The sequence below is a fragment of the Chiloscyllium plagiosum genome, unplaced genomic scaffold (assembly GCF_037043375.1).
Source record: "Chiloscyllium plagiosum isolate Xiang-an unplaced genomic scaffold, Cpla_swu_hap1 HiC_scaffold_42, whole genome shotgun sequence".
NCBI classification, from domain to species: Eukaryota; Metazoa; Chordata; class Chondrichthyes; order Orectolobiformes; family Hemiscylliidae; genus Chiloscyllium; species Chiloscyllium plagiosum.
Window position 1 is genome coordinate 72,677,385 of NW_028270180.1, and position 16,870 is coordinate 72,694,254.

The following is a 16,870-nucleotide window of genomic DNA, read 5'->3' on the forward strand; positions in this document are numbered from 1 at the left end:
TCCGGTCCATATAATTTCCAGAACCTCAGCATCCGACATCAACAAATGAATTCATTAAATACAGCCTTCCATATCTCTGTTCGTCCCTCAATTCCATACAACTTCATAGTCTCTGTAAATAGCACCATTCCATAAAATACGCCCTGTCTGCGTAAGCTACCCCAATCCTATACTGAGAAGCCTCACTGTCCTTTTGATCACCTGTGGTCCCTTCAGATCTCCCTGTATCCTCCCTGACTCCAATGAATACAGCTCATCTCATGTTATAACTCCTCTAACTCATATGTTACTCCCCATCTCTGTGATATTCTTCAGTTACTGCAATTCTAATTCTTTATCTCCAGAGCTTCCAATCCTCCTGATAGATGTAAGGTTATTGATCTCCTACAGCATGTTTGACACCTCTAGCAACCTCCAACTCCTCAATGCATCCTGTTGCTGTAACCTTCTCAAATGCGACAGCTCACTGTCTTTGTAATATCTTCCAGTATCTGCAACCCTGTTGATTTTTGTAACCTCCTCCAGAATAGCACTCCACATCTCAGTGTAACTGATGGGAATGCTGTGAACCTGCCTTCACAGTCCTCAGTATCTCTCTGAACTCCTGCAGCCCTACAACCCTCAGTATCTCTGGTTCCTCCAATCCCTACAATTCTCCCTGGCTGTGTGAACTGATCCAGCCCCTTCAATCCTCCCTATCCCACTCACTCCTGCAGCTCCAACTACTGTCCATTTCCGTGTAATTCCCAGCACCAACAATCCTCCCGGTCTCTATAAACTCCTGCAGCTCCAACTACCGCCCCAGTCTGTGTAATCTCTAGTCCGTCCAAACCTCCCTTTCTGTAGCTCCAAATACCACCCAATCTGTTTAATCTCCAGTGCCTACAACCGTCCCTTTCTCTAAAATCTTCTATAGTTCCAACTACTACCAATATCTGTGTAATCTTTAGTCCCGACAACCCTCCCAGTCTCTGTATCTCCTGAACCTCCAACGACCACCCCTATCTGAGTAATCTCTAGTCCCTATATTCCTCCTGATCTCTGTAACTCCTTCAGGACTGATAGCCCTGTAACTCTCCTTGACATCTTTCAGCGCGACAACCGATCTGAACTCTAATCACCAACAGTGATCTCAAACCACCCAAACTCTGTAACATTCTCCAGTCTCTACAACCCAGCTTTTCTCTGTTAGTTTCTCTGGTAACTGTATTCCCTTTTATCTCCAGTTACAGATCCTTGTTCAGGGAAACAATGTCTCAGTACTGAATCTGTAAGAACACACGAATCTTCGTTGTATCAATAAATTTGCCTCATTTTCTAAAAATTAATGACTGCAAGTTCAACCTTCTCCACCTCTTCTTATCAATATCCCTCCATTTTGAAGATCAGCCTGGTGAACCTTCTCTGGGCTGCCTCCAATGCAAGGACATTTTCCCTCCAGATAGGGGAGCAAATCTGTTCACTATTCTCAGTGCGGGCTGACAGGAGTCCTCTATAGTTGTTACAAGCCTTCCCTATTTTTATTCTCCATTCCCTTTGGAATCAATGCCAGCATTCCATTTGCCTTCTCTATGTCCTGCTTGCCCTGTATACCACCTTTCTGAGATTTATACACAAGGATTCCCAAGTTACTCTGTGATGTAGCTTTCTGCAGTTGATCTGAAACCAAGAAGTGACATCAATAATCAGGAAGGTGCTGGAATGTATGGTAAACAATATGCCAGAAATGCGAACTGCACAGTTAGAAACCTATGGAAAAAGCGCAGTCCATACGACCATCATTTATAGGAGTAGAATTAGGCCATTCGGTCCATCGGGTCTATTTCACTATTCGATTATGGTTGAATTGTTTCTCAACCTCGTTCTCTCACTCACTCCCTGTAACCCTTGATCTTCTTACTCATCAAGAACCTAGCTATCTCTGAATCACTTAGCACCCACAGCCCCATGAGGTAGTGAGTTCCACAGATCCATCACCCTCTGGCTGAATAAATTCCTCCACATCTGTATTCGAAAGGGTCGTCCCTTCACTCTGAAGCTGTGCCCTTGGCCCCTAGTCTCTCCTGCTCATGGAAACATCTCGTCCACGTCCACACCATCCAGGCCCCTCAGTATTCTGTAAGTTTGAATGAGATTCTGCCGCTGCCTATGAAACTTCATCAAGTGCAGACCCAGAGACTTCACCTGCTCCGCATATGACACAAATGCCATCCCTGGGATTGTTCTTGGAAACCCATTTCTCGTACCCATTCACTTCCTTTGTCCAGACTCTTAATGTATAACGCGTGGAGTGTAGTCCCAACACTGACCCCTGCGGAGCTCCCCTCATCACCAGTTCCCATCGTGAAAAAGACCCCTTTCTTCACACTCTCTGCCTTGTGCCAATCAAGCAAATCCTCTACCCATGCGAAGCATGTTGTTCTGAAATGGAAATTTCATTTCACATCCACTGCTGGATTTATTTTTCTGTCTGGCTGTAAACAGCAGAGTTTCACCATTACCTTCCCATCTGTAATTCCCTGGAGAAGGTGGTGGGGAGCTGCCTTCGTCACCCACTGCACTCCTTTGTGTGTAGGGCCAGACACAGTGCTGGGAGGATGGTGCGTGTCTTGGAGGGCACCTTGGAAATGCTGGTGTTCCCGTGTACCTGGAGGTCCTGTCCTTCCAGGGAAAAGTGGTTCCAGGTTTATGAAGGGCTGTTGAAAGACCCTGCCTGAGTGACCTCTATTCGAAAGGATCTGAAGAAGGGCTTATGCCCGAAACGTCGATTCTCCTGTTCCCTGGATGCTGCCTGACCTGCTGCGCTTTTCCATCAACACATTTTCAGCTCTGACCTCAGTGCTACTTGTAGATCTTTTATTCCTTCATTCATTAATGAACACGAGCTTTTTTGGCTGACCCAGCATTTATTGTTGAGTTTGAGCTGTCCCTGAGAAGGTGGTAGTGAGCTGCCTTCCTGAGCCACTGCTGTTGTTATCTGTGTACCCTCCAGCAGGGACTCCAACACTCCTCATGTCTGTAACTGCATACAGATAATGCAGCTCTCCCTTTCATATCTGACATCCTCCCCGCCATATAAATCTGACGGTTCCTCACAATATCTCATCTCCTCCATTCCCATCTGTGCTAGAGATCACTAAAATTTCTTTATTCTTGTTTAAACTTCTGATCACCAAAAATCTCTCCCTTTTTAAAATTGTAACTCCTTCAGTTTCTGTTACTCTCCATCTAACTGTAATCAATGACAGCACAGGTTCCCTTCCTAAATGTCTATAATTATAATGGTTGTATGTGTTAAATGGGCGCTTTTCTTCCTCCTTATACATCTCAGGATTTCCAGCTCCTACAATCCCACTATTTGGAATGCTCCCATTCTCTGCACCTCCTCATGTTCTGAGGGTCCTTGAAAACCACCAGTGCCCCAAAGGTTTATATTCCCCCCAGTTACTGCAAGTCTTCTCACTCTGTCACATGCAAGTCTGTCGCATCCAAGTCTCCAGGACCAGACAACATTTGCTGGATGTCAATTTCCTTTTATTGAAGTCTACACATCACCATAACCAATTCAGAAAAAGCCCTTTAGACTGTACAAAGCTCCGTCACGAACAAGCCACCATCTCTCTATTTCCTTTGCCTTTTTCAGTGTCTGAAACTCTCACAGTATCTTCCAGTAAGCTTCTTTAGTTGCTGCAGGTCTGCCTAGCTCCCCACAAAACTTGTTCCATCCCATATAGCTCGCTCAATCACTGTAAAACCCTCTGCTATGTCTAATCCTCCTCTTTCCCACTGTCTTCCAGGCACAACAGCGGTCCTGTAAGAGAGCAGAGCAGAATGGGATGTTATAAATCTCAGCTGAGGCTTGAGGCCTACCATTACCTGGGAGTCACAAAGGGAGAGAACTTGAGAGAGATCAGCACAGAGTGGGTGAATATAAATCAGCAGCGAGGATCGAGGCCGACTGGGACTTGGAGTTAGAGAAGCAGCAAAGCAGGAGGCTCGAAATCACGACCGAGTCACAGAGGAAGTGACCATGTGAGGGAGCAACTTGGAGCAGGAGCATGAGGCTAACATACCTGGGAGTTACAGAGACAGCACCGTGGGAGGATATAAATCAGCACTGAGGATCAAGGCCTTATCGTGCCTAGGAGTCACAGAGACGGTGACCTTGTGAGGGAGTGGAATGGAGGTGGAGCTGGAGTCTTACACGTACCTGGGAGTCACAGAGACGGTGACCCTGTGAGGGAGCAGAGTGCAGTGGGAGCTGGAGGATTACACGTACCTGGGAGTCACAGAGATGGTGAAGCTGTGAGGGAGCAGAGTGGAGTACAAGCTGGAGTACTACATGCACCTGGGAGTTACAGAGACGGTGACCCTGTGAGGGAGCAGAGTGCAGTGGGAGCTGGAGGATTACACGTACCTGGGAGTCACAGAGACGGTGAACCTGTGAGGGAGCAGAGTGCAGTGGGAGCTGGAGGATTACACGTACCTGGAAGTCACAGAGACGGTGAAGCTGTGAGGGAGCAGAGTGGAGTACAAGCTGGAGTACTACATGCACCTGGGAGTTACAGAGACGGTGACCCTGTGAGGGAGCAGAGTGGAGTGGGAGCTGGAGGATCACATGTACCTGGGAGTCACAGAGATGGTGACCCTGTGAGGGAGCAGAGTGGAGTGGAAGCTGGAGGATTATACGTCCCTGGGTGTCACAGAGATGGTGACCCTGTGAGGGAGCAGAGTGGAGTGTGAGCTGGAGGATTACACGTACCTGGGAGTCACAGAAATAACTTTCTGCTGCTGGGACCTACCTGCACTGAGTTTGAAAGAAATGCAAGAGCCATCACAGAAAAGGCTGTAAAGTCACTGGCTGATAAATACACTGTTATTAGTGACTGTCAGTTAATTGTTGTAAGTCAGCAAATTTATTTTTTCAACTTCTGAAATAAGGGTTGAACACAGAAATAAGAGGGACAAGTGAAATTGTGAGCCAATATAATAAATTATCCTCAGTAAGCCACAGTTGAATAAGGGACTTAACCATATTGCTATTTCCCGAATGTTAACTTCATTCTAAGTAATAATTAAGTTACTCCAGACATGTTGTATTTTAAGACATGGTAAGACATACTTGTCAGATGGAAATGTGTTCTGTTACATTGGGAAGTCATAGCCCCCTGCTCGTGTCCTTGATGGACACTGGGTCATGGAGCTGAGACAGTGACTAGAGACCCTATGGGAGATCTGTGATGCTGAGAGTTAGGTGGATAACACACACGCAGAGCAGATCACCCTGCAGACATGACGGCCTGGAAGAAGGAAGGGTCTGGGGAACTAAGCAATCGGACAGAAACAGTCAGGGAATACAAGAATATCCTGGTGTCTCCCTCCCAATTCAGATTCCCAGTTTGGAAGCTGATGAAGGTATTGGCTGTTCAGAGGAGTGAAGTCAGAGCCATGTCTGTGGCCCCACAAGCAGCCTGACTGTACAGGAGTGGATGGAGAAGGAAGGAGAAGCAATAGGCACAGGGGAGTCGGGAAAGTGAAGAAGATGTCAGTGTTTCTGTAATTCCAGGATAGTGGGGTTAAGAATGTCACGGTGGCTGCAGGACATTTGTCTGGGGGACAATGAGCAGTCAAAGGTCATGTCCCTGTTGGTAGGAATGACCTGGGTAGGAAGGGTGAAGTGGTCTGGGAGTCAGAATTTAGGGAGCTAGGTGGATGGTTAGCAAGCCAGTCCGCAAATGTAGCAATCCCTGGAATACTCCCATTGCCGTGTCCAAGTGAGAACAGGACTCGGAGTTTTAGGTAGATGAGAGTGTGACTGGAACGATCGTGCTGCAGGAAGGGCTTCAGATTCCTGGGACTGGTTCTGGAGAAGGCAGCAACTGTACAAGCTGGATGGGCTAACGTGACAGAGCTGGGACTGAATTCCTTACGGGGTGTGTGGGAGGGATTGAAATAACTTGGTGTGCGCTTAGGATCCAAAAAGGAATAGTAGAGGAGACTACCAGTATTCTCAAAATAATGGGAGATGCAGTTGGTACTAATTTACAACAACAAGTTTATCAGTGGAACATGGAGTAAGAACGAAAGCCTTAATCTGAGGTACTCTGCATGGACATGAATACTCGGAATGTGCGGAGTTCCAGATGCAGATTGTGGAAATCTGATGGACGGAGCACCGAGAGCTGGCTCAAGGAATGGCAGGACTGTTTGTTAAATATTCCTGGGTATAAGGGATTCTGAAATGATAGAAGGGAAGGGAAAGGATGAAGGTAGAAGTATTGGTTTAGATTAGCGTTAGTTAAGGAGTCCAAGAGAAAGAGGATCCGTCCAAGAACAGAATGAGCTACAGAACAACAAGTGTACAATTACACTGTGAGGTACAGTCTGTCAGCCAGGAACCATTGGAAAGGATGGAGAGAATAAATAGGCAGGTTCATTTGAGAGCGATGACAATACTACAGATCGGTTATACTGCGAAACTTAATATTTCCAGATATAGACAGGGATACTGGTGGTGAAATGGAGGAGGGCTGACTGCAGGAGTACATTTCCAGCCCAAGAGGGCATGCACTGTTGGACCTGGTCCTTGGGAAAGAGGTGGGGCAAGTGGATCCAGTGTCAGTAGGGGAACGTTTTGGGGCGCAGTGATCATTTTATTGTAAAGATCAGGGTGATGGTAGAGAATGATGTGCAATAATTGAGAGTGAGAAACATTAATTGACTGAGAGCAGCCTTCAATGGGGCAAGAATGAAGCTGGAAACTTTTCAACAAGGCCAGTGAAATTGCAGCTTTCAATAGAGTGAACCAGGTCAGATTGAGCTGGGATTATGGAGATGTTGCTGCAGTGTGACCATGACTGAGATCTGAATAAACAAACGTTTTCCCCATTTTTACAGATAGGTTAAATAGGCCAACACAGTGAAGTAGCATTGTGTATAAAAAATGGGATCATTATTATCGTGATTCTAATCAATTTACACACTGCTCCTCCCTGCCCTCACCGCTCATCCTTGCGTATTGATTATGTCAAACATTGGTAACCTTTGAAAAATTCAGAAAATAGCACAGTATAGAGGAGATCACTCTGTACACTGTCTGTGTTGGTAAAGATGTGACGTTGTTTTTTAAAACCCTAGTTCTGTCTCCCCGGACAGTGTAGGACTTCTAGTGCAGATCCAGGCACGTTATTAAAATGGTTTGAGAGTTTCTGCCTCTACTCCGCTTCCATGTGTGACACCCAGATCCCGACCATACTCTGGGTGAAATAACAACTTTCCTCACCACTTCTCAAATATTTCAACAAATTACATTAACTATTCGCCGCTCGTAACTGAGATCTTCAACAGGAACAAGGTGTTCTCTCCCTTTCTAACCAGGCTCCTGACAATATGTGCACCCCAATCAAATCTCCTGTCAGCATCCACCATTTCAATTTTTCCTCATAACTGCACTTCCACTGTCACAGGATAACTAATCTCCTCTGTACCCTCTCCAGTCCAATTCCATCCTTCCATGTGATGGGGTGACCAGAACTGTACGCAGTGCCCAAGCTGTGACTGAACTCATTATTTATACAGTTCCTGCATAAGCTTGCTGCTTTGAAGTTCCGTATTTTGTCTGATAGAGGAAATAATGCCATTTGCTATATTAACAAGATGATTAATGTTTCCAGTTTCCTTCTGCCCACACTGACTATACTGTCATTTATTGTACATATCTCTCTATTGTTGATGTCCCCAAATGCCTTGCCTTGCACTTGTCTGGGTTGTTTGCTCCATTCACCTGGATCCTATAGTTTCTGTTTTTCAACTGTCTGCCATGGAATCTCTCGTCAAATCCAAGTAAGTCACATGCAGTTACAGGTTACTGCCTCAGACCGACACAGTTAGATTAATTACACACGATCTTCCTTGAACAAATCCAGACTGACCATCCTGGAGTCCCAGGGACTTCTTCAGTGACCGTTTATCCACTGTCTCAGAATTCCAGCCGCGACCTATTCAGTCATTCCCTTGCTCCACATTAAACAAAGCTGCGGTGTTAGCCATTCTCCAGTCCTCCGGCACCATCCCTGCATCCAGTGAGGGTTGGATAATGTGGGTAACTATAAGGCAGGGGATTTTCCCCGGCTCCTTTTAACAGTCTGAAACATTGTGTTACCCCTATTTTAAGGATTTGAATCTCCTGTAAAATTCTCCGCTCCAAGTTTGTTGCTCCCAATATTTCACACTGCATCCCTATTTTAGTTCAGACAGACAGAGGTCTAAGCCATCTAATGATTTGGTCAAGTCTCATTTTAGACGGGTCATGGAGGGTTTCTCTCCACAAGGTGAAGTGCATTTTCTCATGATACCATCCCCAATCTGTCTCATTAACTACCTTCCCTGCCCACATGGTCTTCCTCTCATCTGACACTAAGCAGATTTTTTTTCCCTTTGTCATAACAACTGCCCACTGCCCGGATATCCCAGAATGCACCAGCCTTCCTGTTACAGTGGCTATCTTTAAAAAGTCATTCTACTCTTGGATTGTCAATCCGAAACTGGCCTGGACATGGCAGAGGGGGTAAAACTGGGGTTTCACTTTGAGACCAAGCCGCTGAGGTTCTGGTGGATGGCACGGTGCAAGAGAGGGTCATTATCTTCCTCCACGACTGGCAAGGGAGGCCATGACACTACACCCTGCCAGCTTGGTTGGAGGTTGATCCCTGTGTCAGTGAGGTGCCAGCCTTCTTAGTGAATGCCAAGCAGTGTCGGAAGGAGGTCAGTGACCATCTCCACGTCACCATGGTAAGTGCCACCATCTGCACTTTGTGACCTCGCCCTCACTGTCTCTCTGTTACTGCACCTACCTCCCACAAAGGCTCATGTTCTCCCACTGTCACTGAATGTAGCACCTTCTCTCGGTCTGTACCAACTGTTACAAGCAATTCCACTTCCCTGGAAGGAACCACCCCACACGAATGCAGAAAGAGCCAAGAGGAATAGGGGTTTCCCCAACATTCAGCTCCTCACCCCATCACAGGGGAAGGATCCTGACCCTAACAACCATGAAAGGCTGTCTGACTGTGTCCAAGCTCCCGGACTGAGATCTGAGACACCTCTTGTCTCACTGCACTGGGCACCGTGACTGACTGTGGACAATGATATCAAGCTTCCTGGGTTTGTGTCTGTGCTTAACACCAAAACAATGCAGCAGGCGGGTGAGCCTGGTAGCTCTGGCTAAGGGGAAACACTGCTGAGGGCAGGGTAAGGCAAGGCCATAATTCTGTGAGTATTCAAGTCAGTTCAAAGTGAGTGTGTACAAACACCGAGTGAGCAGCCCAGAGGGACAGTCCATGAACTGGGTGGGTGTCCCTGAGCACAGTGTCCTTGCAGCAGCATTGAGTATGTACAAACACGGAGTGAGCAGGCCTAGAGGGACAGTCCATGAGCTGGGTGTGTGTCCCTAAGCACAGTGTCCTTGCAGCAGCATTGAGTGTGTACAAACATGGAGTGAGCAGCCCAGACCGACAGTCCATGAACTGGGTGGATGTCCCTGAGCACAGTGTCCTTGCAGCAGCATTGAGTGTGTACAAACACGGAGTGAGCAGCCCAGAGGGACAGTCCATGAGCTGGGTGTGTGTCCCTGAGCACAGTGTCCTTGCCGGAGTATTGCAAGGAGAGTTGTCAGTGCACCCTGAGCTGCAGCATTGAAGTACAGAAGCATACTGTCAGTGTGTCGGAAATGTGCTGGGATGGCATGGTGAGGCTGGCATGTGTCAGATGTCTGCATTGGTGGGTGTGGAGTGCATGCAGCTTCTGTCTGTGCAGTGTCCGCCGAGATGTTGGTGTCCAAGATAGAAGGCCGTCGGAACGAGGGGCGAGATGAAGTCACCAGTTACCAGCTCGGACTTTCACGTCCAATTCTCCATATTGATTTTCCCTGCTGTGGGTGGGAGGGTATGAAGCTGCAAGTTGTTGAGCGATCCATTGAATGTGGCTGTTGATCATCAGTCATCATTCAGTCAACATCTTGCCATTCCCGCACAAATCTTGTTTTAAAGAACAGTCCAGCACAGGAACAGGCCCTTCATCCCAGCAAGCTCGCACTGACACATGATGCCATTCTAAAGTTAAAATAAAAGTTTTTGCTCTGATACCTTCTATGTCATTCTACTTAGTAATACTTGTGCCAACATGCCTCTTAAACCTTGCTATATTGGCTTCTTTCCCTCTATCAGTGCATTCATATTCTGTCTGGAACAGCGAAAAAAACACCTTACCTATCACATTTCCTGAACTTCCTCCCTTTTCCCTAAAACTGTCCTTCTATCTATGGCTCTGATAATTTTGTAAATATCTATCAGGTAGCCCCATAGCCAATGATGCCCAGCTGCACACAAACCATGTTTGTTCAATATATCCTTCTGGCTAATCCCCTCCAGACCAGACAAGGTCCTGGTAAAACTTTTCCATACCATCTCCAACACTTCCATATCGTTCTGCTGGTGTGGCAACCAGTACTGTACACAATATTCTAAATGTACCTCGAACTAAGTTTCCCTACAACTGCAATATGACCTGCTAATGTTCATACAGCATGCTGCGGTGTATGTCTGCAAGTTTGCCGTCAGTCTTCTTGATCACCCTATCCACCCATGTTACCACTTTCAGGGAACTGAGGAGCTGTACACCTAGATCACTTCGGATTTTGATGCGGCCAGTAATTTTTCCATCCACTTTATACTTCTCTCCTGCATTAAACCTTCTAAAACGCATCACGTCGCAACTGCCCAGATAAAGTTACATCCGTGATTTTTCAGTCCAAGTCTGCAGCTGACCGAAATCCTGCTGTATTCTCTGGCAATCATCCTCATAATTTGCAACTCCACCAATCTATTTACACAGCTCCAGTCACAAAAACACTGTTCCATCACTACTCTGTCTTCTATGACCAAGCAGTTCTCTATCCATCTTACTAATTGACCGCTGATCCCATTTCACTTCATCTTCTGTATGAGCCTGCCATAAGGAACCATATCAAAGGCCTTGCTAAGGTCCAATCGGCCAACATCGAGCCCCATGCCCTCATCAATCAATTTTGTCATTTCCTCAAAATAATCCATCACGTTTGTGAGACAGGATATTCCCGACACAACTGTGTTGCCTGTTGCTCGTAAGTCCATACGAGAGTACCGTTGGAGTTGCACTCATTCAGACAAGTGACTATTCCATCATATTCCTGACTTGAACCTTGGAGTTTAGATTAGATTTCCTACATTGTGGAAACAGGTCCATCAGCCCAACCAATCCACACCAATCATCAGAAGAGCAACCCAACCAGATCCATTCGTCTGCCCTACATTTAACCCCGACTAATTGCCCTAACACTGTGGGCAATTTAGTATGGCCAATTCGGCTGACCTGCGCATCTGTAGACGGTGGGAGAAAACCGGAGCACATGGCGCAAACGCACGCAGACGCTGGGGGAATGTGCAAACTCCACACAGACACCCAAGGCCGGAGTTGAACCTAGGACTTTGGTGCTGTGAGGCAGCAGTACTAAGCACTGAGCTCTTGATGGTTACTGAAGAGTGGGAGGTATGTCGGGCCATGATGGTTACTGTACAGTGGGAGGTATGTTGGGTCGTGAGGGTTACAATACAGTGGGAGGTATGTCAGGCCGTGACGGTTATTGTACAGTGGGAGGTATGTTGGGCTGTGATGGTTACGGTACAGTGGGAGGTATGTCGGACCGTGATGGTTACTGCGCAGTGGGAGGTATATCGGGCCGTGAGGGTTACAATACAGTGGGAGGAATGTCGGGCCATGATGGTTACTGTACAGTGGGAGGTATGTCGGGCTGTAACGTTTACGGTACAGTGGGAGGTATGTCGAGCCATGACAGTGACTGTACAGTGGGAGGTATGCTGGGCCGTGTGACAGTGACTGTACAGTAGGAGGTATGTCGGGCTGTGATGGTTACTGTACAGTTAGAGGTATGTCGGGCAGTGATGGTTAGTGTACAGTGGGAGGTATGTTGGGCTGTGACGGTTACGGTGCAGTGGGAATTATGTCGTGCCGGTTTGGTTACTGTACAGTGGGAGGTATGTCATGCCATAATGGTTACTGTACAGTGGGAGGTATGTCAGGCCGTGATGGTTACTGTACATTGGGAGGTATGTCGAGCCATGACAGTGACTGTACAGTGGGAGGTATGTCGGGCTGTGATGGTTACTGTACAGTGGGAGGTATGTCGGGTCGTCATGTTTACTGTACAGTGGGAGGTATGTCGGGTCGTCATGTTTACTGGACAGTGGGAGGTATGTCGAGCTGTGATGGTTACTCTACAGTTGGAGGTATGTCGGGCCGTGACTGTTATTGTACAGTGGGAGGTATGTTGGGCTGTGATGGTTACGGTACAGTGGGAGGTATGTAGAGCCATGATAGTGACTGGACAGTGGGAGGTATATCGGGCCGTGAGGGTTACAATACAGTGGGAGGTATGTCGGTCCATGATGGTTACTGTACAGTGGGAGGTATGTCGAGCTGTGATGGTTACTCTACAGTTGGAGGTATGTGGGGCAGTGATGGTTAGTGTACAGGGGGAGGTATGTCAGGCCGTGATGGTTACTGTACAGTGGGCGGTATGTCGAGCCATGACAGTGACTGTGCAGTGGGAGGTATGTTGGGCAGTGATGGTTACTTTACTTTGGGAGGTATGTCGGGGTGTGATGGTTACTGTTCAGTGGGAGGTATGTCGGGCCGTGATGGTTACTGTACAGTGGGAGGTATGTCGGGCCGTGATGGTGCCCGTACAGTGGGAGGTATGTCAGGCCATAATGTTTACTGTACAGTGGGAGGTATGTCAGGCCATAATGTTTACTGTACAGTGGGGTGTATGTCGAGCTGTGATGGTTACTGTACAGTGGGAGGTATGTCGGGTGGTGATGGTTACTGTACAGTGGGAGGTATGTCGAGCCATGACAGTGACTGTACAGTGGGAGGTATGTCAGGCCATAATGTTTACTGTACAGTGGGAGGTATGTCAGGCCATAATGTTTACTGTACAGTGGGATGTATGTCGAGCTGTGATGGTTACTGTACAGTGGGATGTATGTCAGGCCATAATGTTTACTGTACAGTGGGAGGTATGTCGAGCCATGACAGTGACTGTACAGTGGGAGGGATGTTGGGCTGTGATAGTTACTGTACAGTGGGAGGTATGTCGGGCCGTGATGGTTACTGTACAGTGGGAGGTATGTCAGGCCATAATGTTTACTGTACAGTGGGAGGTATGTCAGGCCATAATTTTTACTGTACAGTGGGATGTATGTCGAGCCATGACAGTGACTGGACAGTGGGAGGGATGTCGGGCTGTGATGGTTACTGTACAGTTGGAGGTATGTCGGGGTGTGATGGTTACTGTACAGTGGGCGGTATGTCGGGCCGTGACGGTTACTGTACAGTGGGCGGTATGTCGGGCCGTGATGGTTACTGTACAGTGGGAGGTATGTCGGGCCGTGACGGTTACTGTACAGTGGGCGGTATGTCTGGCCGTGGTGGTCACTGTACAGTGGGATTTATGTCTGTCCAGGAAGTTGCAGACTGTATGAGTTGTACAGAATATGATTGTGCTGCTGCCGATGGGCCATAATATCTCATGGATGCATCGTCATTCGTTGCTTAATCTGTTTAAAGTCTGTACCATTCAGTAGATATCACAGTGTGGAGTGTCTGCAAAATGTGAAGTTAGCCCTTGTTCCCCATTAAGATTGTGCAGTGACCATTCTTACCGATATATGAAATGGAGGAGTGTATCTGCAGCAGGCAGATCGGTGATGATGTCGTCAATTTTTGGTTTCCCTTTTATTGGTTCCCCATAACCTGCCACAGAGCAGTCTAGCCGCCACAGGATCCACATCAATGCTGAGCACTATGATTATTTTAGATTTCCTACAGTGTGGGAACAGACCCTTTGGTCCAATCATTCCACGCCAACCCCCTCCAAAGAGCAACCCACTACCATGGCCAATTCATCTGATCCGCATTTCTTTGGACTGTGGGAGTAAAGCCATGCAGACACAGGGAGAATGTGCAAACTCCACACAGGCAGTGGCCCAAGGCTGGAATCAAACCTGGGTCTCTGGTGCTGTGAGGCAGCAATGCTAACCATTGAACCACCATGCCTCCCCATATTGACTGTATGTCAAGGATCTGTCCGCCTCTGCCTAGCTGTGTCCTGTCAGTGGGACAGAACCTACCACAGAGGATGGTGATGTTGCCTGGGACGTAGTCCTGTTCACATAAACTTGCTTTCCAGACAATATCTGATTGTTGCTTGATTCGTCTGTGGGAAATATACAGCAGGTCATTTTTACATTCTGTATAATGATGAATTAATATCACTTTATTTCTTATGTATTTTAAAATAAACCAAACATCATTGTTTTTCAGTTGAAAGCAATTGAAGTGACCAATAATTGACTTACCAGAGCGCACACCTAAGTATTACAGTTCAGTGACTATAGTAAACAGCCAATTCATGTCCAGTTCGGTGAACACACCATCTTGCAGGCAGAAAAGCTGTTGGAAATGACATTGAGAGAAAACCTACATTCAGGCACAGTTTTACTGGCCCTCACCACGACCTCCAAAAACACTGGCCATCTCCAAAATCTGTTCAGTGAGCTTCCTAACTTGAGCTGGACAGTTAGTCACACAATCCCAAACAATAGACTGGTTAGAGACATACCTGAACAACAGGGAGATGTGTGTGGGGCAGACTGGTCAATGGACTAGCACATGGCGCTGGTCCAGATGCAGTTCAACATTTGTAACAATGACCAGAAAACAACCATGTATTGCAAGTATATTCCTTCTGTAATTTTGTACCTTGGACCCAATCCTGAATGAATGTGTTACAAAGATGAAGGGTTCCTGCAGCAGATGGCATGTTACATTAAATCCCTCATAAACCATATCCAGTGTATGTTATTTCCACAATGTCAGTATCCAAACAGAATTGTGCAGCTCCATTGATGGCCAGTATGATCCCAGCCCAACATCCTTGTGTGTCACTTGAGCTGGAAATCTCTGTGTAAATGTTTGCACCATTGTTCTAACCATTAACAGCAAAGTCTTTTTACTGAAGATCCGACATCCTTTCGTAATACCAACTTTTAGATTGTCCAATAAACACAAACTCCCTCCTTTATTCAGTTCATCTTTATAACAATATGGTGAAAACAGTGCACAACTCACTGTATGGAGCATTGAAATGATGGGCCTCAGTTCCACACCCAAGACCAAGTTATTATTAAGTGTAAGGACTTTGAAAATAGAACATAGAACAGTACAGCACAGAACAGACCCTTCAGCCCATGATGTTGTGCCCACCATTGATCTTCATGTATGCACCCTCAAATTTCTGAGACCATATGCATGTCCAGCAGTCTCTTAAATGTCTCCAATGACCTCGCTTCCACAACTGCTGCTGGCAACGCATTCCATGCTCTCGCAACTCTCTGTGTAAAGAACCTGCCTCTGACATCCCCTCTATACTTTCCTCCAATCAGCTTAAAACTATGACACCTCGTTTTAGCAATTTCTGGCCTGGGAAATAGTCTCTGGGTTCCGACTCTATCTATGCTTGTCATTATCTTGTACACCTCAATTAGGTCCCCTCTTCTACTCCCTTTCTCCAATGAAAAACGTCCGTGCTCAGTCAACCTTTCTTCATAAAATAAGCTCTCCATTCCAGGCAGCATGCTGGTAAACCTCCTCTGAATCCTCTCCAAAGCATCCGCATCTTTCCTATAATAGGGCGACCAGAACTGGGCGCGTGCGGTCTAACCAAAGTTTTATAGAGCTGCAAGAAGATCTCACAACTCTTAAACACAATCCCCCTGTTAATGAAAGCCAAAACACCATATGCTTTCTTAACAATCCTGTCCACTTTGTTGGCCATTTTAAGGGATCCATGTACCTGCCTACCAAGATCTCTCCATTCCTCCACATTGCCAAGAATCATATCCTTAATCCTGTACTCAGCTTTCAAATTCGACCTTCCAAAATGAATCACCTCGCATTTATCCAGGCTGAACTCCATCTGCCACCTCTCAGCCCATCTCTGCATCCTGTCAATGTCCCCCTGAAGCCTACAACAGCCCTCTATACTGTCAACGACACATCCAACGTTTGCGTTGTCTGCAAACTTGCTAAACCATCCTTCAATCCCCTCATCCAAGTCATTAATTAAAATGACAAACAATGGAGACCCAAGGTCAGCGCCCTGTGGAACACCACTCACCACTGACTTCCAGACAGAATATTTTCCTTCTACTACCACTCGCTGTCTTCTGTAGGCCAGCCAATTCTGTATCCAGACAGCTAAGTTCCCCTGTATCCCATTCCTCCTGACCTTCTGAATGAGCCTACCATGGGGAATCTTATCAAATGCCTTGCTGAAGAACCGTATAGACCACATCCACAGCTCGACCCTCATCATGACCTGCTCCTCACAAAGCCGTGTCGACTGCATTTAACCAAGCCATGCATTTCCAGATGGTCATAAATTCTATCCCTCAGAATCCTTTCTCACACCTTGCAGACAACAGACGTGAGATTTACTGGACTGTAATTGCATGGGAATTCCCTATTTCCTTTCCTGAAGAGAGGAATTACATTTGCCTCTCTCCAGTCCTCAGGAACGACTCTAGTGGAGACCAAGGATGCAAATATCTTCGCAAGTGACGAAGCAATCACATTTCTCAGTTTACAAAGCAGCCGAGGACAAATCTGATCCGGGCCTGGCGACTTGTCAATCTTAATGTGGCTATTCGGAGGGTCTGTGTGGACTTGTTGGTCAGAAGGCCCTGTTTACACA